This window comes from Ceratotherium simum, chromosome 28 (genome assembly GCF_057802395.1).
Source record: "Ceratotherium simum simum isolate JZ-2026a chromosome 28, ASM5780239v1, whole genome shotgun sequence".
Taxonomy (NCBI): domain Eukaryota; kingdom Metazoa; phylum Chordata; class Mammalia; order Perissodactyla; family Rhinocerotidae; genus Ceratotherium; species Ceratotherium simum.
The window spans coordinates 4,763,014-4,790,568 of record NC_141927.1 but is presented as its reverse complement, the minus strand read 5'-3'; the positions used below and the strand labels follow the sequence as shown (position 1 = coordinate 4,790,568).

General features: G+C 36.9%; 1 long non-coding RNA gene across 1 annotated transcript in view; it reads left to right on the top strand.

Moving 5' to 3' along the window:
* The window catches only part of LOC147913287 (uncharacterized), a 75,433-nt gene extending 68,382 nt beyond the window's left edge, over nucleotides 1-7,051 (top strand). The window contains exons 2-3 of the long non-coding RNA XR_015548782.1: nucleotides 5,105-5,165; nucleotides 5,337-7,051. This is a non-coding gene — a long non-coding RNA (uncharacterized LOC147913287). The remainder of the gene's footprint in view (nucleotides 1-5,104; nucleotides 5,166-5,336) is intronic.
* The last annotated feature ends 20,504 nt before the right edge of the window (nucleotides 7,052-27,555 follow it).

Sequence of the window (27,555 nt, the reverse complement as noted above, 5' to 3'; positions counted from 1 at the left end):
GTTCAATATGAAAAAAAAATTTACTCTCTAAACTTTTTCTTCATTTCTACTATTGATATTACATATATATATTTTTTCTCTTCCTTAGTGAATTTTCCTGAATATGTTTTGGTCTACTTTGAAGATGTGAATGTTGTCCTTTTGTTTGCTTCTTTATTTTTTTGCTTTGTGGGGAGGGTGAAGCAATGAATTATTTTCTAATTTACCAAATGTATTTAACATTTTAAATTGCATGTCTGAGTCTTGGCTATTGTGAATAACGCTGCAATAAACAAAAAATTTAAAAAAAATAAAAAAATAAAAAAATAAAAAAAATAAAAAAATAAATTGCATGTCTGTTTTTTTTTCTTTTTTTTCTGACACTGCACTGTATTCTGAGATACAATATAGAGCACAATTCTACACTGTTTCTGCCCGACAGGACTTTGATAATTCAGTAGGGGTGAGGAACAGATAGTCATGGTAAGGGGTGTGTAATTTCAAGCTGAGGTAAGTCCTCTAAGAGGAGGAGCTATGGTTCTCTGATAAATAGGACACACTTGACCCAGAAATGCTTGGTGATGGAGTACTGGATGGGGCATCCCATCCGAGAAGTTTTCCTGTTTTTGTGACATTTGACTTGAGAGCTAAAACAGTTAAAGCTCTTAGCAAAAAAACTTTGCCTGTAAATAGACATGTAACTAAGGTATGTCATTTTTGTTCTTTAATTTTCAGAGCAGAAATTGTCACCAACTTACCCATAAACACTCAAGTTATGATGTTTCAATTTAAATAAATAGCCTGGAAATAATACCTTAATTTCAGAGCATTGATGACTGTAAACATTTCAAAATATCTATATAATAATATGAAAATACCTATGCTGTTTATGGGTAACACACGAAGTTACTGCTAATACTTCTGTGGTTTTCTATCTACATAATTGAAAGAGATGCCACACTTTAGTTAAAGCTTAGTGAGAATAAATATGTAACTATCTCCCCCCTTTGAGTGCATGGACCTCCTGTATTCTGTGCATGGACCTGTATTCTCTCCACAGACAACTTCAGTTAAGTAATCCTGATGGAGAAAATTTAATCTTTCTTAGTTTAGCTTCCCTAAATAAAGAACTTCCACAATCTTGATTCAATCTCTAGACAGTTATCTCATATGTAGCACTGGAATATTCTGAGTAGTTTTATTCATGTTTGTCTTTATACTTGGAAGATAAATATCAAATGCAGATGTCTAATACCCCATGCCATTGAAAACCCTACATAAAACACTTTTTTTCCTAGACAAATTCTAGAAATTTAGTTTCTAAGATGATCAAATTATAGGAGAGACTGCCAAATGATATTTTATTTCACAGTAGGTATAATCAATTGAAAAACTCTCAAGTTTCAAAAGCATTATAAGATATCAGATCCTCTTAAAGAAATCATGTCTTATTCCTAAAGACAATTGGTATGTTATTTTAACCATGTGACATGCAAACTTAAAAACTGCAAGATATTCATTATTTGAATAGCATTTACTGAGATCCTATGAAGTACTGAGTATTGTGCTAGATATTTTAAACCTCATAGAATTCTTCAAGATCCGATAAATGAGCCCTATTTTACAGATGTGGTAACTGAGGCTCAAGGTTTTCCGGCTCCAGCGGTGATTCTGACTCTTAGTGTGAAGTATTCGATAGAGGCCATGCCTCAGGGCCTACAGTTAATTCTGTTATAGGATAGAGCATAGGCTGGACAATAGCACATTGCTTGCCTCTTTGTGGTAATGGCTGGAAGATGCTCCATTCCATTTCAGGTCCCTGTAGTTAACATCAACTCTTCAAGAGTACCTGAGAGCTTTGTTAATGATGCATTTACATTTATTTTAATTTAGTGGAATACTTTGTGGTAGAGACCCTCATCTGAATCGTCACTACCTGTTTTATCTCCTAGATGTTGGGCTAAATGTGGAGGACTGTTAAGGGGGCCTAGAATGCTGGAGGTGGGTCTGGAATTTTTCCTCCTGGCTGTTCCTCCTCCAGTCTCCTTTTCTCAGTTTGACTACATCCAAGCTCTCAGTCTGGAGAATTCTTTTTTTTTCTTTACTCACTCTCACCACTAGGAGATGCCATTAATCCTTTTCAATGAATATACTATTTTTAGACATCAAACTCTCAAGTTCACAGTGTCAATCAAAACATTGCCTTTGGGCCCCAAATTGGCATATGTTACCTCATAATTGTCTTTTGCACTTGGGTGCCACATTTTTTAATCAAACACATTAACCCCTACCCCAAGCTATTCTCCTTTTCAGTAAATGTGCCTATCAACCTAGTCACAAAAATCATCATCTGTTAATAATTTTCTTCAATTCCTTTTTATTTCTCTTTCTCCTCCAAATATCCATCAACAATCTTGGCAGTTTTGCCACCAAAAGATATCTCAACAAGCTTGAATTTTCTCCATCTCAACTACTAGCAGTGTATTCATTTACCCCCAAATTCATTCATTTCAAGAAATGTTGATACAACACCTACTCAATAGATACCAGATACTGTTCTAGCCACATGAGATTCGACTCTGTACAAAAGCAAACTCTGATTCTGATACGATAAAGAGTTATTGATCACCTTCTACCTATGTAATGCATCACAACAGTTCTATTAGAGGGAAGAATGCAGTGCAGTGATGCCTTGTTCTCTGCAAAGTTCTGGCTGATTATTGTCACTTCTTTGAACATAACCAGGTAGAATCATAGTTCCTTCTAGTCATATAACTAGGTTTCAGGTAGGTTGTAGTGAATTATTAGCAAGTGAAACATAATCCAAAATACAGATGTTAACAGGGTTGACACTCTTCTTTAAGGAGTTGCAGGTCTCGACTTGGATACCATCAGCGCTCCGTCTACCCTGATCACTTAAATTACATGTCATTTACGATAACTCTCTGGGTATAATACTCCTTTCCCTGTCGGTTACAACATGATTGTTTCAAAACAACTTGTATTGTTGCATATTCTCCAAATGTGTTGTTAACAAAAGGGTGTTAGAATTTCAAATGTCAGTCAACCTAGAAAATGTGCCAGGTTTCACTGTCTGAGACTAGAAAACAAAAAGAAATTAGATCAGCTTTTGAAAAAAATCTGAAAAACTTAGATAAATATCTTAACAGAATTGTTTCATTTGTTCTGGCAACTATGTGATTTAACAACCATTCGGATTTTGATGAACATGACTTTTTCTTTTCACAAGAGTTACAGAAGCTAGTAACTTGATAAGGTAAAAACAATATTTTCATTTAAAACTATTTTCTCTAAGTATTTTTTTCTACTAGCTTTCAAAATGCTTTGCTTAGTTCTGGAAATGACAGAGCAAACATTAAATTAATCCTTAAGAGATGGTCAAAGAGTGTTCAAAACCTTAAAGAAACTGATATTATTGAAATGAGGAAAATACCAGAAATTTAATTTTATCGATACATCCCTACATGAGGTATAATTTTAATTACTAACATTACATTTGCACAGTCCTGATGAAGATTATATTTCCCAAAATACGTAGGACATTGACATGCATATGATCATTAAAGGTTCTTCATGTAATAAACATTTTTAATTTTTATTTAATATTTATTTTAATAATTTCTGCATATGTTAATACTTGCATTGACCAACTTGTTAACTTTATAGGGTATCTTTTCTGAGCGATTTGCTATTTTTACAAAAAGTGTATACATTCTAACCACATCTATTTACATGAAAATACAATTTTCCCAATTTTATAAAAGAGAAAATTCTGGTAGAAGTTCAGCAGCCCATGGCCTAGCATATCAGTATCAAAAAGTGCAAGAGAACCCTTCTTCATACTTCAAATACTTACGTATTATTTATATTGGAAAAGCAATCTCACTTACATTTTACTTTCCTTAGAATGCCTCACCCAGTGCGTGGCAAGTATTCAGAGTAATTCATAATTATCCATTGAATGAATGAAAACACCTAGAGGTAACTTAATTGTTGCTGTGCGTTATTTACACTTCCAAATGACTTTCTTTTACTTTGTTAAATATACAGGACACAACTGTGAGCAATACGAGGGGGATGCATATTACTTCCTGACTTTTAAACGTAATTGCTAAGACACAATGTGGTCAATGATATATCATTTGATTGGACATTGTATTTTCAACTTTGTTTTAATATCCTTTCCACAGTCTTTGCACAATGCCCAACAAATTTAGTAAGCCCAAATACGAAGAATTGTTTTGCTGATGTGTATGAATTTCTGCTTATTTTCTAAGTTTTTATTCTCATTTGGCTTTTTTTTTTTTTAACCAACAGGAATTATGGCATTAAGTTCTTGAGAGCGTAATCTCCAACAGATATTTTATCTCCCTCCCAAATTGAGTGAATAGCACCCTGGTAGAAATGGTGAAAAGAAGCTCTTTGGTGCTTACTCCCCCTTCTGGCTGAATTCCATATTACAGTCTGAGTTCTTTCTATTAATCTATGTAATTTACAGACAGCTTCTTGTCCAGATGGGTATTCCCAATTTTCTAATATACTGTTTATGTTCAAGTTCTTCTTCCATTAAAAAAAATGGTTTAGTATTGTGGTACACTTCTTTGCATTTGGATTCAAACAAACCAATATTAAAGTAGCATAATATTAGAAATCTCAAAAAATATGATTATCGGATGGGCAACAAGGAATTATTGTTGAATTTTATTAATTTAATACTTAAATTTAACTGTGTAAGAAAATGTCCAATTTTTAGAGACCCATGTTGATGTTTATAGGAGTAGAAGAACATGACATCTGTATTTAAATGTAATTAAATCAGTATTTAATGTATTAAAATACATGTATTTTGTATTTCTATTGTATTTGTATACTGTACAATATTTGTATACAATTAGTATACATTTGTATTTGTATACAAAAATATATTTAAAATACATTATTAAAAATGTAATGTATTTAAAATACATTATAAAAAAATAAATAGAAAAATTAGATGAATCAAATGAAACCAAATGTGAAAAAAAAATTGGTTCAGAGTAATAGGCATATGGGATTTATATTGGTATTCACTCTAATTTTTTGCCTATCTGATTTTATTTTTCAGATTAAAGTTTAAAACACATACTTCAATGTGATCATTAGAAAACTTCAACAACTATTTCCAAGTAAGTATAAAATTCATGCACATTTGAGACTAGAGAAAGCGGTTTAACTATCACCAAAGATGGGAATATAAAAAATACAAACAACAGAAATATGGTCTCAGATTTGAGGGTAATTAGGATAATTCCATAGATTTAAAATGCCCTGGGCACCAACTGTTTCCTCAATATCAGTTCACAGCTGCGTTGTAAAACCCAGTCGGAGTGAGACGAGCCCTGCTTGTGAGCCAAAGGATGGAGGAGAAGACAGCGCACTGCCCACTGCAGAGGAGGACGGCAAAGCCCGGGAGGAAGGGACTCCACCAACAACCCACGGGAAATCATGGGGTGGGCCGGCTCACAACCACTGTGCTCTGCTTCCGGGTCATCATACAACACAGAGAGGTTAAATGACTTTCCCAAATTCTCACAGCCAATAAACAGAGAAGGTAAGGTCGAGCCAGATCTGCCCATGTTCAGAGCTAAAGCTCAGAGCCAGCAAACCAGAACTCTTTTGGACCAAGAAAAACATCTCTGGAACAATGATAACTGCCTTGCCAGTCTCACTAGCCAACACTAGTTATGTTTTGTTTCTTTTTATTTCTTTTTTAACAAATCTCTGAATTTAACTGCATTGCAGAATCACGTTTTCCACGGTAACTGCTAGTTATTTTTTTGGTTGCAACTGTGCATAATTACTCTCCATCTTATTTTTCTCTACATTATTTTTCTGTCTCAAGCATTGCCCTCAACTATTATGTATTGAATAGAATCAACCTCACAAGAGACCTTTCCCAAGCCACAGAGCTCTCTATGTTAGGTTTACTTAGCCCAAGCGAGGTAGAAACAGTTTCTCTTCTTCAGTAATAAATAAGTACATTGATGCAGGAACTAGCTTTCAGAATAAAATAGCTACACTTTTTAAAGATTCTTGTATGTCTAAAAGCCCTGGATGTCTATAACATGCATAAGCTTAATTAGGGTTATATTCAGAAGAACTGGAGAACATAGTTTAATTAGATAGCTTTAAAAATATTTCTTATTACAAAGTTGTATTCACACATAAGTCCTCAGGTACTGTATTTATAACTCGCATCAAAGTCAGGAAACAGGTGCAAATTTCTAGAGCGATAAAGTGATGGATAATATGAAATGTTAAATCCTGCTTCTCTTGGTAGTTACCATCGACAGAAGCTGAGTGAGGAGAATGCACGTCTCTTTGTACTATTTTTTGCACCTTCTGGTGGGTTTATAATGATTTCAATATTAAAAAATTTTAAAATCTGCTTCTTTTTTTAAAAAAATCATAAATTTAGAGGTAAAGAGATTCAGGTCAGGAATACTGAGTTAATATTTCAGTTTTACATATTTGAAAAACAGCTGAAAAAATAAAACAATAAATAACAAAAAATAAAACAACTGAAAAAAATAAGACAAAAAGTAGCATTGCTAAACAAGCCTAAGTTAGTCAGCATTTTTTTTAACTAACAAAGGAAATGACCACAAGAAGTTTCTGAGCTGAGAAATACACTTATGAAAAATTTGTGGTAAATTACTTTTATATGAAAACTGTATAAGTCTTCATAATGAAAGCAAGAGATATTACTTCCAGGTAATTGGAAATACAGTTTTCAAATAAAGTTCTGTGCATGGGGGGGGAGATGTGTGTGTGTGTGCTTGGGTCAGAGAAGTAACTGAGAAAATAACTAGTACTGAATGCCAGACCAAATATTCAAATAAAAGATTTTGAATGTGAGGCAATTTCTCCAGAAAAGAGAGAAAATCAGAATTCCCTAGTGACTGCAACTTTGTCTCCGTTTCTAAGGCACAGACTAGTTTAATCCAAGGCTCTGTTTTAAAAATATTTGAAAAAACTAACAAGGAAAACAATAAAGCAAACACTTTGTTTATGCCAAGAGATATTTTTTTTTTCTTTTAAAAAAAAGTAGAACAGGCTTGCTAACTAAAGTCATTCTAGTGTTAAGAGAATGGCAGTCTTCAGAAACTTTCTCTTTTGATGCTCTCCAATTAAACGCGGATACCTACTTAATCTTTTAAAGTCGAGAAGATCAAGATTTGTCTGATCAACACAGGTAGGCGACTTTGAGGAGAGAGAAGCTTCTAATTTTCAATCACAAATTCACCTTCCTTTGAGGATGGAAATGTCTCATAGGTAAGTAATTAGGATATTTTTGTGATGGCTAGAACACTGAAGGAGTAGCTCATGAGTTTACCTAGCAGTCTCCTCTGCCAATGGATGAACCAAAAGGAAAGGCTTTTCAGTTATAAGAAAATCATGGAAAATGCATAGAAAAAAAAAAATCTCTGATTATGTGGTAGCGGTTAGGAGTTTGGGCTCTGGAGTGGGCTTCTTGGTTAAAATCCCCTCTCTACACCTCCACAGCTGTTTGTCTTGGGCAAGTCATTTCGCTTCTCCATGCCTCAACGCCCTACCCTATAATATGAGGATAAGGGTAGTGCTGTACCCCTGGGGTTTTATAAGCATTAAATGAGTTAATACATGTAAAGTACTTAACAGAGGATCTGGCACATACTAAGTACTCAATAGTTGTTAAATCCACTTTTTAATGATGCGCCCTGTAGTGAGTACTAAATTATCTGTTATGATATGCGTATGTTGAGATGTTAGTCCTTTTATATTAGAAATACGGTTCTTCTGTTGCTTGTTGCCCTGACTGTCTCTTCAGGGAAAGATTCCCCTCCCTTTTCAGCATGAGGCTTACTGGAGAATTAGGAGAATACTGGATCCACCTCAGCTACTGACGAAACCCTATTGCTCCTTGTCTTGCCTTTTATTGTTCTCTATACTATTCATCTAATATCTGATACCATTTTATTTGAGTGTAATGTACTTAACATCAGAAGTTTTTGTTCATTTTGTTTATGCATCTCCAGGACCACAGCAGGCACTCAGCAAATACTTGTTGAATGGATGCTGTGTAGGAAAGAATGGTTCTTCGGGCTGGTTAGTTCTTGAACAACTTGGGTTATCAATCTAAGGAGAGCATACTTTAGAGTATTAGGCAATGAGAGAAGATCTAAGTCATCAAAAGTCTAAAAAAAGTCAGGAAGTCTCAAGAACAGAAGACTATGTTGTCATTTTCTTCCGTTAATTCAATTTCTAGTAAACGTTTGCTCACACATATTTGTATACTGGTCACTGGAGGAGGGGGTTGCAGACAACATTTCATCATTTGACCAATAGTTATTGACCACATATAGTATGATGGAATCTAACACTAGTCTAAGTTTACTCTTTCTGAACTGAGTTTTTACTAATTGATTTTTATGAAAGTTTTCTTTCCTTTTTTTTGGCTGGGAACCTTAGCCCTGAGCTAAGATCTGTTGCCAATCTTCCTCTCTTTGCTTGAGGACGATTCGCTCTGAGCTAACATCTGTGCCGATCTTCCTCTGTTTTGTATGTGGGTCACCACCACAGTATGGCCACCAATGAGTGGTGTAGGTCTATGCCTGGGAACTAAACCTCGGCAGCTGAAGCGGAGCACTTCGTACGTAACCACTAGGCCACAGTGCTGCCCACCTCTTTCCTTTTAATATGTTATGTGCGTTGCTGGTTATAGCTGTATAAAATAAAAATTATACCTCTTCGCCTGCTCAACTGAGCAGGAAGTCATGTGGCATCTCTATGAGATCAGATAACAGAGGAGGGACTCTACATCTGGCAGGGAGAATGTCCTGCCTCAGTGGGAGCTAGAATATACACGTCAAGTAGCATGGAATAAGCACAGGGTTTGGAATGCTGGTGTCTGGGTTTACATTGTGACTCTGCCTGAAGCCAATCACTTCACCTGTCTGTTGCTCAGTTTCCTCATCTGTAACATGGTGCTAATGGAAATTTCGTGGGGAACAAATGGATAATAAATTTTATAAAAATCTGTGTACTAAGGAGCCACACAAAGGTGATTATTATCTTTATAAATGTATCTTCATTCTTTTCAGTTTTTGCTGAGTCTTATTTAGAATATGAGTTTAGATCCTAAAGCTTTGTCTGCTATCAAATTTGGCAAGCTGATCAAATATAGACCTGTTTCTATATCCAGGATCAGCTGAATAGAAACATGGGAGAGTCAGCTGCATTGAATTTCAGGAGAAACAGTAAGTTTTCCCTGGGTGGAGAGACAATTCCACTGCCCACTTGTGATGTCTACTGTCTGTTAACAGGAGAGCAAGGCTTCTTTTTGTCTGTTTGGTTTTCTTTCTATAATGAAGGATACAGATAAAACTGCAAGTATTTCTGGGGACAGGTAACACAGTATCTTAAATTCTCAAAAAGGTATAAAAGTCTTAGATCTTTTGAAGAGAGCAGATTGTGAGGGGGACAATATTAAATCAATCATGAGGCTACCTAAAGGAACAAGAAGGACCAAAAAGGAGAGGAAATGGGGCATAAAGGTGGAGGGTTAAAGTGGCATCACGGAAAAGTGCGGTGTGAGCCACCTCTTGGAACAGCCACGATCACAGTCTTTAATTTCCTTCAAATCCTCGAGCTAACTCCCACTTCTTCCCAAAGTTGTGCGACTTTCTTGCCCCTCATGCTCTGGTCCTTCTGCTCTTGTAGCAGGAGGAAACCATTGAAGTAAAACCCCTGACTTCCATTCATGCATTCCTTCAGATGGTTTTGAATGTCTGCTCAGTATCAGGGGCTGGGCTAGGTGCTAGAGACTCAGATTAAACAGACATGACCTGCTCTCTTGGAGCTTAAAGTCTAGCAGGAGAAACAGATATTAATATTTTCAGATAATATTTATTGGGTGCTTAATGTATATTAGGCATGGTTACAAGAATTTACTCTGCATTAACTCATTTTATCATCACAGTAGCCTTAGGAAGCATGTTACTTTGTTATATCATCATCATCCCCATTTTACAGATGAGGCAAAGGAGCCCCAAAGGGGCTGTGCAACTTGCCCAAATGTATAGTGAGCAGAAGAACCCAGGCAGTCTATGCTCTTCATCTGTTTTATAGTGTCTCCCTTTTAAAGAAACATTCATCACATAACCTCACAAATGTATACATAAGTAAATCATGGCAAGTTTTCTGTTGTGGGAAAAGGTATAAAGAATTTTACTGTAGCTGAATAGTTATACTTCGATTTGAATTTCATTTTAATATTCAAAAAAATAAAGTAACGCTGGATCTTTAGAAGCACCGTATATGTAGAAAGGGCATATGTATGAATTACAACACAGCTGGTTAAAGTAGAAATGCTGTCTTCTGACTTTCAATCTGCTGTCCTTCCTCTATTAGTTTTATTCAGTCTTGCCTTTAATTTCCATATAGTACTTGTGTTATGCCAGGACCAAAAGAAGTACAAATTAAGTACAAAAGAAGACTCGGGTATACCTAAGATTACTCTTCGTGAGAAGAGCAAGTGCATGGCAGACAGAGAGATGTGTTTACTGGAGAAGGACTCCCTTCCTACATATGTGAGCATTATCACGTCTGCAAATCTTGTCATGAGCTTCTACTCTAAATACAAAATGACAAACTACAAAATACCTTTAATAACTACTTTATAAGGGTAGATCCTTGATTATCAAGAAAAGAGAAAAAGAAAAAAAATGAAAAGAAGAGAAAAAAAGAAAATTATTGTGCCTAGACTTCATTCGCTGACCTTACAGCCAAAGCATGCTAAACAGGTCACTTCAAAAGCATGCAAATGAGGTGCAGTGACAAGAAATCCCATGAAAATACCTGCTTTGCATAAACATCCAAGAACCATTCCTTAGCTGTCCTGCTCTGTCAAGTACAGAAAGCCCTTTTATTTCTTTCATTTTCCCCCACATATATATTAAAGTAGACATTAAATTTTATTCTTTCAGCTCTTTCAGATTTATCCTTCTAGATACAGGTTGATAACCTTCAGGAATTTCTTTTTTTTTCCATTGGTTAAATGGATACTAAAAACTACTCCCATATAATATAGTTCAACAAAAATAATGAGCAAATTCTATGCGCTAGACTTGAAGAGTAAAAAGAAAAGTATCACCCTTACCCACGAGGAGTTCACAGTTAGGAAAAGAAATAAGTAAACAAATATAATTTTATTGCACTATGATGAGTGCTGGGGGCACAAAGGAAAAGTATTTTAGGGGCACCTTGCTTGTCAAAGTGGAATGGTCACAGGAGATGGGAGTGGGAGAGAAGATGGCATTGAAAAACCTTCCACAGGGAAAGCCAGTTGAGACTCGAAGGATGAGTGCATACAATTAACTCAGTGAGGAAGAGGATGGATTGGGGTGGGGTGGGGGAATGTTGGAGATGTTCCAGAGTTCTAGGTCAAATAGCCAAGTTTTTGTGTGAGGAGATCGATAGGTGTACCTGTCTGGAAAGAACAGTATATGCCCTGCTAAAGATTCTTAGTCTTTTTCCCATAGGAAATTAGGTGATGAAAGAAATTATTGAAGAATATTATTGAAGAAAATAATTTTATCAACTGGAAGTACGATGGGCACCTGATTAGTGCACCTGCTAATTCTCTTGGCTTTGCCTCTTCAGTGCGTCCATTTGTCTTCAGACTGGCTTCCCTTCTTGTTGCAAGGAGTATGAGATGATACGTATCCATGTTCATGATCAGAGGGAGAGAGAGAACCTCTCCCACAAACCTAGAATAGAACCCTTGTCTCCTGAGATAATTACGTCACATGCCTGCCTTGAGACTAACGAGAGTCTTCAGACTGGTGCTCTGTGCTGACGATCTCATGCATGGATTCTGGGGCCAACTGTGGTAAAAGGCATGGAATTACCATCACTGGCTCAGACCAACTGGGGTTTACTCCTGTGCCCAGGATGAGGACAGTGCTGTAGCCACGTGGCTTCCACGGGCTATAGAACAAAATCAAGATCCTGTCAAAAAAGGGGAAAATAGCACCGACCCCACGACGTAGTGGTTAAGTTCGCGCACTCTGCTTCAGCAGCCCAGGGTTCGCTGGTTTGGATCCTGGGCGCGGACCTACACACCGCTCATCAAGCCATGCTGTGGCAGCATCTATGTACAAAATAGAGGAGGATGGGTACAGTTGTTACCTCAGAGACAATCTTCCTCAAGCAGAAAGAGGAAGATTGGCAACAGATGTTAGCTCAGGGCCACTCTTCCTCACCAAAAAAAAAAAAAAAAAAAAAAATGGGAAAATGGATGCTAAGTAGGAAACAAAGATTGCCCAATGAAGTCTGTAACTAACATAGTGTGTGTGTATATACGTATTTACATATGTACATATATATGTGCAGTCTGCAATTTTTAGTTAACTAAGATAGTATATATAAGAATACACGTGTGTGTATATACATATGTATATACACACACGTGTATGTATATGTACAGTGCACAATTATTAATAAAATGTATGTAGTCATATACATATATACACACTATATATAATCATATATATACTACATATAGTCATATATTATATATATAATGTATATATACTGTTTATATAGTTAGTTATGGTTTATATATAGTAATCAAAAATTATGGTGATATAAGGTAAGAACAGAGCCCTTCAAATAATTTTCAAAATTTTTCTGGCAGCAGAAGTCTTCTGGAACAAAAGGAATTTCATTCCCTCTGTCATATTTGTCATTTTCCCTTCTGCATCTCAGCTGCCCTTTCTTCTGTGGTTCCACTCTAGGTTATAGAAGCATTAATTCAAGCAAATTTCCTCACCAGCACTGATTGTCGTGAGCTCAACATAAAAATAATAATAATAGAAGAACCTGCAGTGAGAGAAGGAGAATGTATGTAATCTCTTTAAACAAATTTACCAGCTGATCTTCCTATCTCTTATTGCATGATTTCTGCCAAGCTGTGAGCACTTTATAGGCAGTTTTCATTTTCATTATTGAAATTTAGAGGTCTGATAACATTTTATTGTGCTTTCTCACTGGGATCCTAAAAGAGTGGTCAGTACAGAGCTAACATCAGGAAAAGTTACGTTATCACAACTGAGCTCGGGAAGCAGTGGGAGGAGGTGAGAGTAGGACAGGAGAACACCACCGGGGATTTGGAAAATGACAGGAACCAGAGGCTTGTGGGACCCGGAGAGCACATGAGGGGCCACGGTGAGGCAGAGAAGAAGACAACCCACAATCCCAGCGGCCAAGGACACAGCCGGAGGTGTTAGGACCAGAGAAAGAAGCCTGCTAGGAGATGAGAGAAGCCAAGTCCAAGTGTCAGCCCAACTGTAGTTTAGACCCAGGGTAAAAACCTAGACAATGAGTCTCATATTTGAGTATCAAATAAAAACTTATTTTAAGATAGCAGCTTTTCCAAGGCAGAAGTTCCCACTGCCTGGACCAGGCCTCACTGGGATACTGGACAAACTGTGAGTGTATCGGACCCTGGTCGTTCCTGAACCACAGAGAACTGGAATGTGTGTTGCACCTTTTCCTCTTCCTGAAAGTGATGCATTTCAAGATCACTTGGCTAAAATCTGCTGTGTTCTTTTCCAATGTATCCACAAAAAGCCACGGAGGGTCATTTCTACAGATTTCACTATTTACATAATGAGATGAGCACAAAGAGATTCGGCTGTTATTTTACCATAAATTACAAAATGAACCACTGGTGTTAAGCAGTGAAATTAGCCAATCCAAAGGAGAAGCCATGTCAAGCCAACATTGTTCCCCTGGGGCCAGAGTTGGCTTGTAAATGTTACTTTTGTCCCCTATACACAGAATGAACATATTTCTAGATTTATGTTAATTGAGGATGGGTTCATGGAGAGAAAAAAGAAAAAACATTCCTTGTGACATGCCACAGAAGATCCAGTGAACAGATTCTTTGAATTTGATAAGAATGATAGCATTTTAATTAACCTCAACATAAATCTATTATATCTAAAAGTAACCAAAAGCTGCAGATTTGAAAGTGTCAAGATTTGAGGATTTGTGAGCATTTTATAAATTCTTTATGAAATATAAAATTTATTTTGGCTGTGAATATATATTCAGAAACCTTGAAGTAGTATGTCTAGAGAATTCATTTAGACATAAGGATTTCTCATATTGAGCAAAAGCACCCCCATTGAGAATAATTGAGTGGATCCATCTACACATAACAGTTTGAATCCCACTGAGGAGAGAACTTACTGAGAAGTATATCTTGTAAATTAGCAGTTAACCATATGTATAGATTAAAATTAAAAAGTAATAGAATTTAAGACTGTGGAAACCTTGAGCTCATTTAATCCATGCCTCTGCCTGGAGCATATATGGTTTGGCCAAACGAAATATCTCCAAGGAGATTTCTTGAGGATAATCAGTTACAACCTGAAGTAATTTACCCCCATGCTAAATCTAAGCCACAACATGTCTTATATATGAAACCAAACTCGCTCATGCAAGAGCATAATAACCCCATTGCCCCTTTGCTACTATGATTTATTTCTTCTCACAGAACACTTCACTCTTATCTGTTTTTTTACTTAACACACTTCCGTCATCAAATGTTTGGGGTTTTTCCTCACACCAGCAAATAATTCTCCAACTCTCTGTACACCAACTGGATGTCCTATAATTTAATTCAATTAAGAAGCTAACTACTGGAGTTAGTATCAGCTCCCACAAATTAAGGGCTCAACCCTACAAGATTGCCCACACTTCAGATGCCAATCACAATCTGGGCCCAGCTACTGACTGATCAGCTATAAATCAGAAGTTCCTACAGCCCCCTCCTTGGGTTTGATAATTTGCTAGGATGGCTCATAGAAGTCAAGGAAACTATTTATGATTACTGGAGCCTGAGACCAAATATACATTTCTTATTATATCACAATATCACACCCTTTGATCTGATATGATCCTAAGTGAGGTCTTTACCAATTTCTATGCCACAGATCTCTTTGGAAATCTGGTTAAGCACATTCTTAGAACATAAATTTTAAATATAAAATAAAAAATACAGTTTTCAATATATTGATTAAAAATCATATGCTATTAAATACCCTTTTTAAATATACTAAATAAATAAGATCTACCAGCTAATCCAATAACTACAATAATTCCTAAACAGCTATGTGAAATGATGTCTCCAGATATCTTCAATAATTCTGACATGATCTGAAAAATCTCTGATATTTCTTGGTGACACAACCAGAATTATTGGTAATTTCACTCTGGTTTGTTGAATACATTTATATTTAGAGGATGCTGAGCTTCCATTAGAGGTTATGGAAATAAAGATGTGGTTTTTCCCACCCAAGTTTACAGATCCTAGATTAAAGGTCTCTGATTTTGGTGACGAAGAGCTGGCTGCTGTACTTTATGTATGCCTTTGATTTACTTGAAAAAGTGTAGAAATAGACTCTTGGTTAAGGCTATTTTGTGGCAGATAACAAAACTATTTCAAATCAACTGTAAATTAATTAAGAGTTTTATTGAGATAATATTGAGGAATCTTGTAGAAACCTACCAAAGAGGTACTATCTAGAAAGGCCTCAGGAAAGACAAGATCAACACAGATCTACGATTATCAGAGGCCAGAGGAGATCATGGACCTTCACTCTTGAGCTGGTCATTAGCACCCAATTTCCCTTCTCTGTTTCTCTAGCTCCCATCTTCCATCTCCATTTTGTAGGCAAACATCTTCCATCTCCATTTCCCTTACACATAAATTTCCATCTCCATTTCTCTATTTCCCAAATTTCTGTCTCCATCTCTCACAACAGTTTTTGGCAAGAGGCAATATGATTGCCTAGGTGAAGCATCTATCCATCCTCCACTGATCAATCCACAGGAAAGCTGGAATTCACATTGGAAGACTGTATTATTTTGGAATCTCATCACTGTCCTGTGAAATACATATTTCTCAGGAAAAGGAAATTATCATGGCCATCCTCAAACTTGTGAAGAACAAATAATACATAAATAAATAATGCACAGAGTTCTCTCTGAGGTAATCTGGTCCAGGGCACAATAAGTTAGCTTGAAGTTTGGTCAAACAATTGAGGGTTATGATATAGCAAAAGTACTTAACACATAATTCAGACTCCAAAGTGTTTTGCACAATGCCTAGCACAAGGTAATGTTAATAAAGTATGTAGACATAAGTAGAAAAGATTTGTTTGGACGACAACCCTAAATCTGAGAAGATAGACTTGGTCTTTCCCAGCACAACCTTATATTCCATGATATGACAGATTAAAAATGTAATAATTTAGGCAAGGGATTAAGAATTCAACACAGTATGGCAACTCTTATGGTTTTATGAACACTAATATTCTGATAAGAAACACAACTTCTCTTGAATATTGCAAAGATTACTTCATTGGTTAGTTTGTGGTAGATTCATATTGAATTAATAGACTGCATGTGTGAACGTATTTATAAAGCAGTGTCATATTACAAGATAGGTTTAACCCAATCGTGTTATTTGAAAGTAACAAAATAATCTGCATATATTTGTTCTATACATTGTATCAGAGCTGGTTTGATGCTTGGTATGTCCATGTGATGTTAGTCATTGTGAACACAATAACCAAGACAAATAACCATGGACTTTACCAACTGGGTGGTTTTCTCTTAATATTACAAAAGCACAAAGCCAGAGGACATTCTGACCTCGTCTTGAAAAAAATAATATTCTCTGCTTATCGCTGGAGACCCAGGGACTTAGAAACAATTTGATGAAAAGATAATGTATCTCAAGAAAAATAAAGTTCAGCAGGGCACAATACATATCTAATGGAGTGTTTAAGACAAGAAATAGACAGCAAGGACAATATTTACAACCAAAATCAGCTACATAATTTCCAAAGCTGAGTGCAAAATGACAATGCAGGACCCCTGGCCAAAAGTTATTATGAATTTCAACACTGGAACAGCAGAGCATTAAATCAAGCATGTAGGCCTTCTAAACGTGAGAACCTGTTTGACTGCATGCCCGTGGAGATAGTGCTGTTTACAGCACTCATAACTGCCAAATGATGGATACCCAAAATATACAAAGGAATTCCTAACAATTGATAAGAAAACACAGACAACTCATAAGACAAGTATCAAAGGTTATATAACAAGCTCATTCAATTGGATATAAAACTGTTAAAATGTTCTCAACCTTATCAGAGATCAGGAAATTAAATTCAAACAACAGAAATAATTTTTCGTACACATTAGAAAAGAAAAAAAAGCACAACTACTATAATTCACAGTGTTAACAAGCATATGGAGAAATGAAAAACTTTTATGCTGTAAACTACAGCATAAAAGTGACAGGTATAAACTGGCACATTGACTTTGTGGAGGCAAAATCGGCAATGACAAAAATGTTAAAGATATGCAGAACTTCTATCTAAGAATTTTCACATCTAAGTGTCTACTAAAGATAACCTTTTGGTCATTTGTTCAAAAAAAAATCCGAAATGTTTACTGCAGCATTGTTTATAATAAGGAAAAAAACAAAAAAAACAAAAAAACTAAATGTCCATCAATAGAGTAATTAATAAATAACATTTGGTATATTAGTATAGATATGTTATATAGCAGATCAAATAAATTGAACGAAATCCATAATTATAAATCTTGAAAATAATGTTGAATAAGAGCAACTTGTAAAAGCCTTTGTATAGTATGGCAAAATCTATGTAAATTTTAAAACATAAAATACAGCACTATGTTTTAGGTATGGATATATATATGTGTATATATATATATATGGATATATATAAAATATAAAGTATGCACTGAGGTTGAAGTCAATTAAAATGGTGAAATAAAAACTCAGTGGATTCACAAAAGCCCTCATAAAAACAATGAAAAATCTGGCAAAAATTGTCAAAGTCAACTTTTTCAGAACTGTGGAAATTAACCAAAGACTTACAGCAACCCATGGAGTGTTTAGACAAGAAAAACAGCTGAATCTCAGTAAGAACAGTGGGCTCTGTGGTATTTTAACTTACCCTGTTACCAACCTGTGCACCTCAGTGCAGAGACAGCCTGGAAAAATAATAGCCTGTGTCCTGGACCCAGAGGAAACAGAATGGAGCCTGAAGTCTTTCAAAGTCTCATTCCAAAGAAGCACCACTATTTGACCTGTCTGGTGATTCCCTGGAAAAGTCACTGAGAAGGCTTGTCTTTACTTGACCTCACTGGAACTTGCTCGGTGCTAAAATAATCTCCATGGGGGGGGGCAACTGTCTGATGTTTTAATATCACAGCTACTTGAGGTGATGGGTAGCAGGTGGAGCAAATAATACACAAATCATAAAACTTAGAAGCGTTCAATAGCAGATTTGAGCAAGCGGAAGAATCAGCAGACTTGAAGAAAGGTCAATTGAGATCATTCAGTTTGAGGAAAAGAAATAAAAAATAATGAAGAAAATCAAAAGAGACTCAGAGACCTGTGGGACATAATCAGAAATACAAACACACACATAATGGGAGTCCCAGAAGTAAATGAGAAAGAGAAAAAGTCAGAAAGAATATTTGAAGAAATATGGCAGATAACTTCCCCAATTTGATGACAAACACAAATCTCAACATACAGGTGATGGATGACCCTAGTGGTCTAGTGGTTAGGATCTGGAGCTCTCACCACCACAGCCCGGGTTCATTTCTCATTCAGGGAACTAGACGAACCCTCTGTCTGTTGTCACACTGTGGTGGCTGCGAGCTGCTGAGATGCTAAAAGCTATGCCACTGGGATTTCAAATACCAGCAGGCTTACCCATGGTGGACAGGTATCAGCAGAGCTTCCAGACTGACAGACTAGGAAGAGGGACCTGGCCACCCACTTCTGAAAAAATTAGCCATGACTGGCCCGGTGGCATAGTGGTTAAGTTTGCACACTGCACTTTGGTGGCCCGGGGTTTGCGGCTTCAGATCACGGGTGCAGATCTACACACTGCTCTTCAAGCTATGTTGTGGCAGTGTCCCACATACAAAATAGAGGAAGATTGCCACAGATGTTAGCTCAGAGACAATCTTCCTCAAGCGAAAAAAAAGAGGAAAATTGCTCAGGGCTGATCTTCCTCACCAAAAAAACAAAAACAAAAACAAAAACTTGTCCCTGAAAACTGTATGGATAGCAGTGGACATTGTCTGTTACAGTGCCAGAAGGTGAGAGGATCTGCTGTCCACAGAATCGCTAGGAGTCACAGGGGTGCTAGGAGTTGGAATCCACTTGACAGCACTAACAGCAACAATGTTTGCCTCAACGAGAGTACAAGAATTTATCCCAAAATTCTTTTGTGATTGTTGCTAACAGTAATAACCTTAAGATATTAATCCAAGTGGAGCAAACATTAATATAAAAATGAAAACATATAAGCTTTAGAAGAAAGTACAAATATATATACATATTCTTAGAATGAAAATTCTTTCTATTAACAATATTAATAATATCTAAACTACATATAGTACCTACTATCAGTCATGAATTATTCTCACTATTCTAAAGATTTTAACATTAAAAACATACTCAATATTTTCCAGATTGATAATATTGCTAAAACATCTGCTGGGGAAAAAAATTCGTAAATGATATGATTTGCATGATATGCATGACAGTTAATACCCTTTAATGACACAAAAATTTATGCAAATCTTTGAAAAAACGAAACACCCAAACAGAAAAATGAGCAATAAGTTTGCAGAGAAGACAGACAAATGCCCAATAAACACACGGGAAGGTGCTAAACTCTGGAAGAACAGGCATCTGTAGACAATAAGTTAATACTATCCTCTTATTAATGAGCAGACGTTCCTTGCGAATGGTGGGGAAAAGTCCCCACCCTGCAAGCAGCAATGTAAATTGGCACAAACATTTTGGAGGACAATTGCCAACAGATGTCTCTATTTACAATGCACATTAAACTTTGATGAGCAATTCCAGTATTAGGAATGTAAATTACAGATATACTTTTAAAAAATCTCAAGACATGTTAACAAGGGTGTCAGTAGAGCCCTGATTGTAATTCCAAAGAGATAAAAGCGAGATAAATGCCCATCAAGAACGAAATGGATTAAAAAACATGATTCACCCCGAGACAGCACAATATGGAATAGCGTGCATATTTTAAAAAGATTGAGACAGAATTTTGTTGAACGAGTATGAAACTATATCAATGGGAAGTACAGCCAAGGCCAACAAATGGTATGCTTGGCACAAGATGTTCTGAACGGGATGGTGGTTGTGTAGTTGTGTGTAGGTGTGCGCGTGCGAGTGTGTGTGTTGGGGGTGTCGGGGGTATGTTGTGAGTAGGAAAATGTTATTGCTTCTATTTCTTCACCTTGTGCGTATACTACTTTCACTTACCAACTCTCAAAGGGGGTCATCATCTGGACCATAAAATCATTGAAAAAGTTTTATTACCCCCACATACTTTTCTATGAAAAAAATAAAAATAAGTGCTATTTTTAAAAAGTGAGAGGGAAAAAAGTAAATAAACAGCATAACCCATCAGTAGCAGAAAACCACCACTGAAAGAGAGTGGGCAGCAAGTCAGGGCCCCAGGCCAGCAAACTGGAATTTAAACAAAGGTTGTGATCAGTTCAGTTCACAGAGTTGCTTTGTGTGCCTCATATCATGGATATTTTTTTAAAAAGTATTTGGAGAAAAAAAATTGATTAACATAGGGTAGGGGAGCAAGACAATTGCTATACACTTTAGGTCTTTCTGGCTGGTCTAAGAATTAAATTGACATGAGACAGAATAACAGGAGAAAAATCAAACAAAGTTAATAACATATGCACATGGGAGAAACCCAGGAAAACTGAGTAACTCCCCCAAATGGCTGAAGCTGCCACCTTAAATACCATCTTCAGCTAAAGACGAAGGAGGATGTTGGGGGTAGTGGTTTGGGGTTTCAAAGGGGAGGAAGGCAATTTACATGGAGATAGAAAAGGAAATGTTGGATAAACTAGTGTTTGCTGGGCCATCTACAGACAATGGGACCTGAATGAGATCTTTTGATAAAATGGCCCTTGCTGGATGCCTTCCTGTTGACCACACCTAGAATTATCTACGATGATATCTCCTTTCTGGGACAGGCTTTCTTCTTAAATTCTTTTAGGCAGTTAGGGGGAAGGTCAAAGTTTCTTTCAGGGTCTTGTTCTTAAAAATAATCAAGGCAGTTTTGATTTGCATTTCCCTGATAGTTAGTGATTTTGAACATCTTTTCATGTGTCTGTTGGCCATCTGTATATTTTCTTTGGAGAAATGTCTGTTCAGGTCTTTTGCCCATTTTTTAATTGGGTTGGTAGTTTTTTTGTTGTTGAGATGCATGAGTTCTTTATATATTTTGGAGATTAAGCCCTTATCAGAAGTATGGTTTGCAAACATCTTCTCCCAATTGTTAGGTTGTCTTTTCGTTTTGTTGATGGTTTCCTTTGCTGTGCAGAAGCTTTTTAGTTTTCCATATGATTTCCTTCATTAAGTAGTAGATAATAACAACAATAAACAAACACATAGGGACAGAGATTGGATTGGCGGTTACCAGAGGGGAAGGGGGGAGGGAGGAGAGTGAAAGGGATAATTCGGTACATGTGTATGGTGATGGGTTGTAATTAGTATTTTGGTGGTGAACATGGTGTAATCTATGCAGAAATAGAAGTACAATGATGTACACCAGAAATTTTTACAATGTTATAAACCAATAAAAAAAAAAATCAAGGCAAAGGGACACATTTTGTGGTGGCCAATTCTGATCCCCCACAATAGAAATCTGTATTTTCAGGTATTTTGGAAAGATCAACCATTCATCACCATGGGTCTGCATAGCCTCAGAGCTATTGCTGAACAATGACTCGCCTTTGTTAGTTTGGGTACCTGCCTTTATTCTCCTCGGCTCACATTTAACTGACCATCCTAGGCACTGAGTTTGCAGGATCTCGGATCCAAGACCTAGAAATTAGAATACAATTGCGTGTGTGCGTGTGTTTGTGTATCTGTGCTTGCCCGAGCGCCAGTGAAGATGCAGAATAACTTGACTGAGAATTCTTTATGTCTATTTAATCGCGATGGAAAGCAAATCCAGTACCTTAAAAACAAGAAAATCAGGAAAAAAAAAAAAAACGATGAGAAATCCTATTGTCAGGAAAATTCCAGTATCTTGATAAATAAGAGATAATATTGAGTTTTCCTGTTGATCATGCATAATATTTAAATTATATTTCAATTTTCATCCATCTATTTCCAACTCTAACTTATCTCTCAAATTTGTGCCTGAGGAATTAGTCATAATTTGAATTCATAAATAATCTGAAGGCCCATTTTAGCCAAAACTTACAGATATTTTCAAAGTCGCTAACAGGTAACAAAATGATTTCTTTCTATCCATCCCTGTTTGCTCTCTAGTGGAGCCGCTGTAAGCAATTAGTCACATGAAAGATGAGCTTCAAAGGAGAAAATGATGGAAAAAGACTCTAGATAACCCACCGATTGGATAATCAGTGAGTCTTGGAAACAGAGTCAGCTGTCAGTGCATCAAAGATGATCTGCAAACATCTGGAGAGAAATGGAGTCATATTGTTTGAAAATCCAATAACAAAATTGTGCCAAGCCCATGATGGCTTTGCCAATTTACACCATTACCGAGGAAAAGGAATGCAGCAGATGTTGATACTTTGGGAAATCATTCACACCTGAAAAATGAACAGCTCTACTGTTTTCCTACATTAATTCAGATTCCTTCATCTATTAGCTCACCAGCTTGCAGGACGAAAGCTCAATGAGAGACTGGTCTAAAAAGTGAGGATAAATGATACTAAATTAAAGCAAGACTTGGAAATTTAGGAATAGTTGGCTCTGATGCTGATCTGCCTGTGATGATAAACATGAACATGATAATTTGTTTTGATCTTGCTGAATCCAGAACGTTTTCTTCAATATTCACATAAAACGCATAAAGTGAAAGAAAAGCAATTCACATTTTTTTAGTTCACTAAATTTTGATAGCGAAGAATGCCTTATAATTAATTAAAAGATCTCTAATAAGTTTATAAAAGCCTATTGAACAGGACTCCAAAATACTGTGTTTATTTTATAAACCTTTAAGCAGGACCAACTTTATGAAAAGTTAATGTAATGACTATCTTGAGCACTTTTCAATTTACAATCCAGTTTCATTTCTGTTATGTTGTCTCAGCTGATCCCCACACAACCCAGTTATTGTGATGCTGTGTCCTTATTTTACCTGAGGAAACCAGGCTTGCCAACTTAAGGGCCCAGCCCAAGGCGAAAAGCAGAAATTCAACTGGAATTCAAAGCCCTCTTTTTAATTTCAAATGCTCTCTCTCTTCACAATACCCACTCTCTCCCACCAGGCCGAGTCAACAAAGATCCTTTGGTGAGGTTTGAGGGTCACCGGTGAAAAGCTCTAGATACAGAAACCTCCCATGTGCCCTTATATGGTGTCTTGTTTTTAAAACAGTCCTGGAGGCCCATTTTAATTTGATTTACCTCTCCTGTAGGTAACGCCAAACACAAGCACACCAGCTGTGTGCAAACGATTAACATATAGTAATAAAAAAAGAAATAGTTTGCCAAATATATTCACATATATGACTTTATTTTATATTCACACCAACACTGTGTGAGGAAGGAGGGCAGATGTTATTATCCTGTCTAGAAGATTTTACAGTCTAGTGGAGGAGATAACACCATCACTGGGCCCAGATATAATCTACTCTGAATTTCATTTTACCCTAAGTGGCACTCCTGCTTTCTTTTTATCCATTTCTTTACTCTTGATTGATCAGGCCCTAATTATTTTATACTGAGTTGGAATCAACCTTGTATCATTCTCGTATGACACATTTGAGACAAGTGCACAAGGAGAGAAGAATGGGCGTTCTGGACATGGCATGCTTCATTGGGGATTTACCTGACACCTTGCCGTTGTAAACTATACATAATTCCATATTTCATAGGATTTCCATATTTTACTTATCTCAAACAATTTGTCAACGTGGAGTGTTTAATTGAATGAATCCATTGCCCGGTGTCTATGGTGTACTCAGCAATGTCGTTGGCCCTGATGGAGTTATTAAAAAGAACGCTGTTGTTCATTACAATACTTCAATCTCAGTCTCCTCCATGTTTTACTATTGTTATTTTATGTGAATAAAGTTTGCTTAATTAACAGGGTCAAATTTTCTAAATTAGGAAATTTGAGATATTTTAGGAAAGGTAAGGTGACAGTAAAGTTGTTTCTAATTTTAGTTATGTAAAGAGTTCAGTACCAAAAAAGGTACCCCAAGATATAAAGTTATGCTAATAAGAATAATATTTGTTAGTTTTTACTTCACTACTAACCCAATTGTTTATTAATAGTCTATTGATACTATTTTGCAATATGAGATAATTTAGTTAAAATAAATTGCACTTGATTAAATTAATATTTCATTTTTCTTATAACGTAATCTCAAAATATTTTCTTAGATGTTGTAGGTTTTGTGGGATAACATTGCATTTTTATGCATTTACAATGAAAAGTAGTTTAGGTTAAATTTACATTAACTTTGCTTTTTTTCAGCATCGCATAAATGGACAAAATGCATTTAAAAGAGAGTACTTAAAAGTTGGAGTTTGGAACCTTATTTTTAAATGTAAATGTTTTGGCTCATTTTAGTCCTGATTGTTCTGATTTAGCTTGAGTTTTTCCTTCCCAATTCAGGTCCCTGAAGTGAGGTTTACAGTTCTCTGGTTCACTTGATTTCCAGACGTTTGAACAGAGAAAGCTATCTGACTAAACACGGAAAGTGTATTTTTCCCTCTGTTCACATATCTTTAAAAATGAAAACGATATGCTTCTAGTTCTGTTCCTTTTCATTTCACATTTCCCATCTCATCCCCTTCCCCTTACACATCAAAAATAATTTGGGGAGATTAGAAAGTTGGAATTCAAAGCAGGATATTTCAGGAGGTATACACACTTGCAAGTGTACTGTGAACGTCCTTTTGCCTGAAGATCTTAGCACACATCCTTTTTGTCTGCCCTTAGCCATTGGTGTGCTGACATAACAGTGCTAATGCTGTACATTTGCATAAATGGTTGGAGGATGTGGCAGAAATAATAAATGTATCTGGCCACCCCCTTCCCAACTCTGAGCTATAAAACAAAACTCCTAGTAGCTTTCCAGGCTCCCTCCGCCCGGTCTTGCCCTGCTCAGGATCCACTGCTAATCCCATCCCTTTCCACTTCCACCCGCCCCCTCCCCTCATGTTTCCTCCCCTGCCCCCTTATCTTCTCTTCAGCACTTTGCCCTCCCTTCTCTTCACCCTCTCCCTGACTCTCCCTCTGTTACCGCCCTCCTGGTTCATGGCCTCACCATCTCTCCCTGGAACTAATGCAACAGTCCTGTTTCTCGTCTTGCTCTACCCCATCGATCACCCCTGGCACTCATCCCTCCATGCTGATGCTCAGATGGGAGTCCTGCCACTCCCTCCACCAGCCCACGTGTCTTTCACGGTTCACCAGAGCACGAGGACAAAATCTAAGCCTTTGTCATGACAGATGTGCTGTAGGTCATGGCCGCCTCCCGAGAGTACAACTTCATTCTCTACCACACTCATGTTCCTTTCACACTTTGCTCTAAAATCCATTTCCCATGAGGACATCGATAACCCTTAGCCCTCCTGAGTGGAGTCTCCCACACTCCATACATCACCGATCTTGGAGATGGGATAGATTTTCTCCTTAATCCTCTCTCATATCCAGACAATTATTCCCTACTCCTCCCTATAAACGCTCTTCCTTTGAACCACAGATAATAAGACCATACAATGGATATCGATGCTTTTCATGTCCCTTACCACCCACCTCAACTCCTCCCTTATTCTTGAATGATTTAGGATCTGGTTTACTGTCTTTTGTTTATCACCACAGCTGTTAGCACTCGCTGAAGTCAGTGGCCATGTAGACAATCTGTCTCACCAGAGGCTTTTATTTCCCTGATCTTCTCACTCTTATTGAGTTTGTCCTCCATTACACTCTGACTGCCCATTCCCATGGGTACACCTTGAAGACTGCCACAACTCTACAACATTCACAATCCCAACCCAAAGGATGACCTTCTCTGACCACAACCCCCTATCTCTCATATCGTTTCTTCACATACTGTGATTTGAACAAACATTTAATGCGACTAAGACTTCCACCCATTGAACAATCATACTCTCTTTATTCACTACGCCACTCAACACACAGTTCCCTTTATGCCCACTTTGACCCGTGACCTGTCATTTGTATGACTCTTTCCCTTTTTGCACATGTTCAACTCCCTTAATCTTCCTTCCTTCATCCCTAAATTAAATCTAATTTTGCCAATTTTGGCTGCATGAAAATACCTGAAAATTGTTGGAAAAAAATACTTGTGTGTAAAAATAAACACAAAAAGTACTGTGCCGACTGGTCTCATTTCATATTTATGACTACAAAGTTCCCATGGACCCTCATTATCTGTCAATCCTGCAATGTTTTTCTAGTCAAGTTCTCTTTGAAATAACTATTTCACACATTGTCACTCTTGTACCAACACCCGCCTTTTCTCTCCCATCTGATGGCCTTCCTTCTTAATTAACTGAGAAAATAGAAAAACATCACAGGAGTACCTGTCACATATCTTCTCCATCTACTTAGCCTTCCTCTCTTTAACAGCAACTATTCCACTGAGGCGTTGCATCCTGTCTCCTGTGTCCTCTTAAAAGCATGGTTTCCTCTTTGTGTTCCTCCTCTATCATCTATTTTCCTTTTCCTCTAGTTTATCCCCATAACTCTGTTCTAATATCTCCCATATTTTAGAAACTCAAGTCTTCATATACCCCTGCAGCTAGTGCTCTGTTTTCTTCTCTTTACAGCAGAATTTCTCAACACAGATGTCTATATTCATTGTCTCCACTTCCTCACCTCCTATTCTCTTTGAACCCATGACAATCCCAATCAGGTTTTGACCTCGAAATCACAGGAAGAATCACCTTTTCCGTGTTGTCAAGTCCAATGATCAATTGTGTTTTCATTTTACTCTGCCTTTCACCATTGACACAGGTAAGCAGGCATTTTTTTCTTAAAACACATATTTAACTTGGCTCCTGGAACACTACATGTTCTTGATTTTCCTCCTGTTTCACTGCTTACACCTTCTTCTTTTTTTTTTTTTTTTAGCAATGAGTTTATTTATTTATTTTTTGTGTGTGTGAGGAAGATCAGCCCTGAGCTAACATCTGTGCTAATCCTCCTCCTTTTGCTGAGGAAGACTGGCTCTGAGCTGACATCTATTGCCAATCCTCCTCCTTTTTTTTTTCCCCCCAAAGCCCCAATAGATAGTTGTATGTCATAGTTGCACATCCTTCTAGTTGCTGTATGCAGAACGTGGCCTCAGCATGGCCGGAGCAGCAGTGCGTCAGTGCACCCCCGGGATCCGAACCCGGGC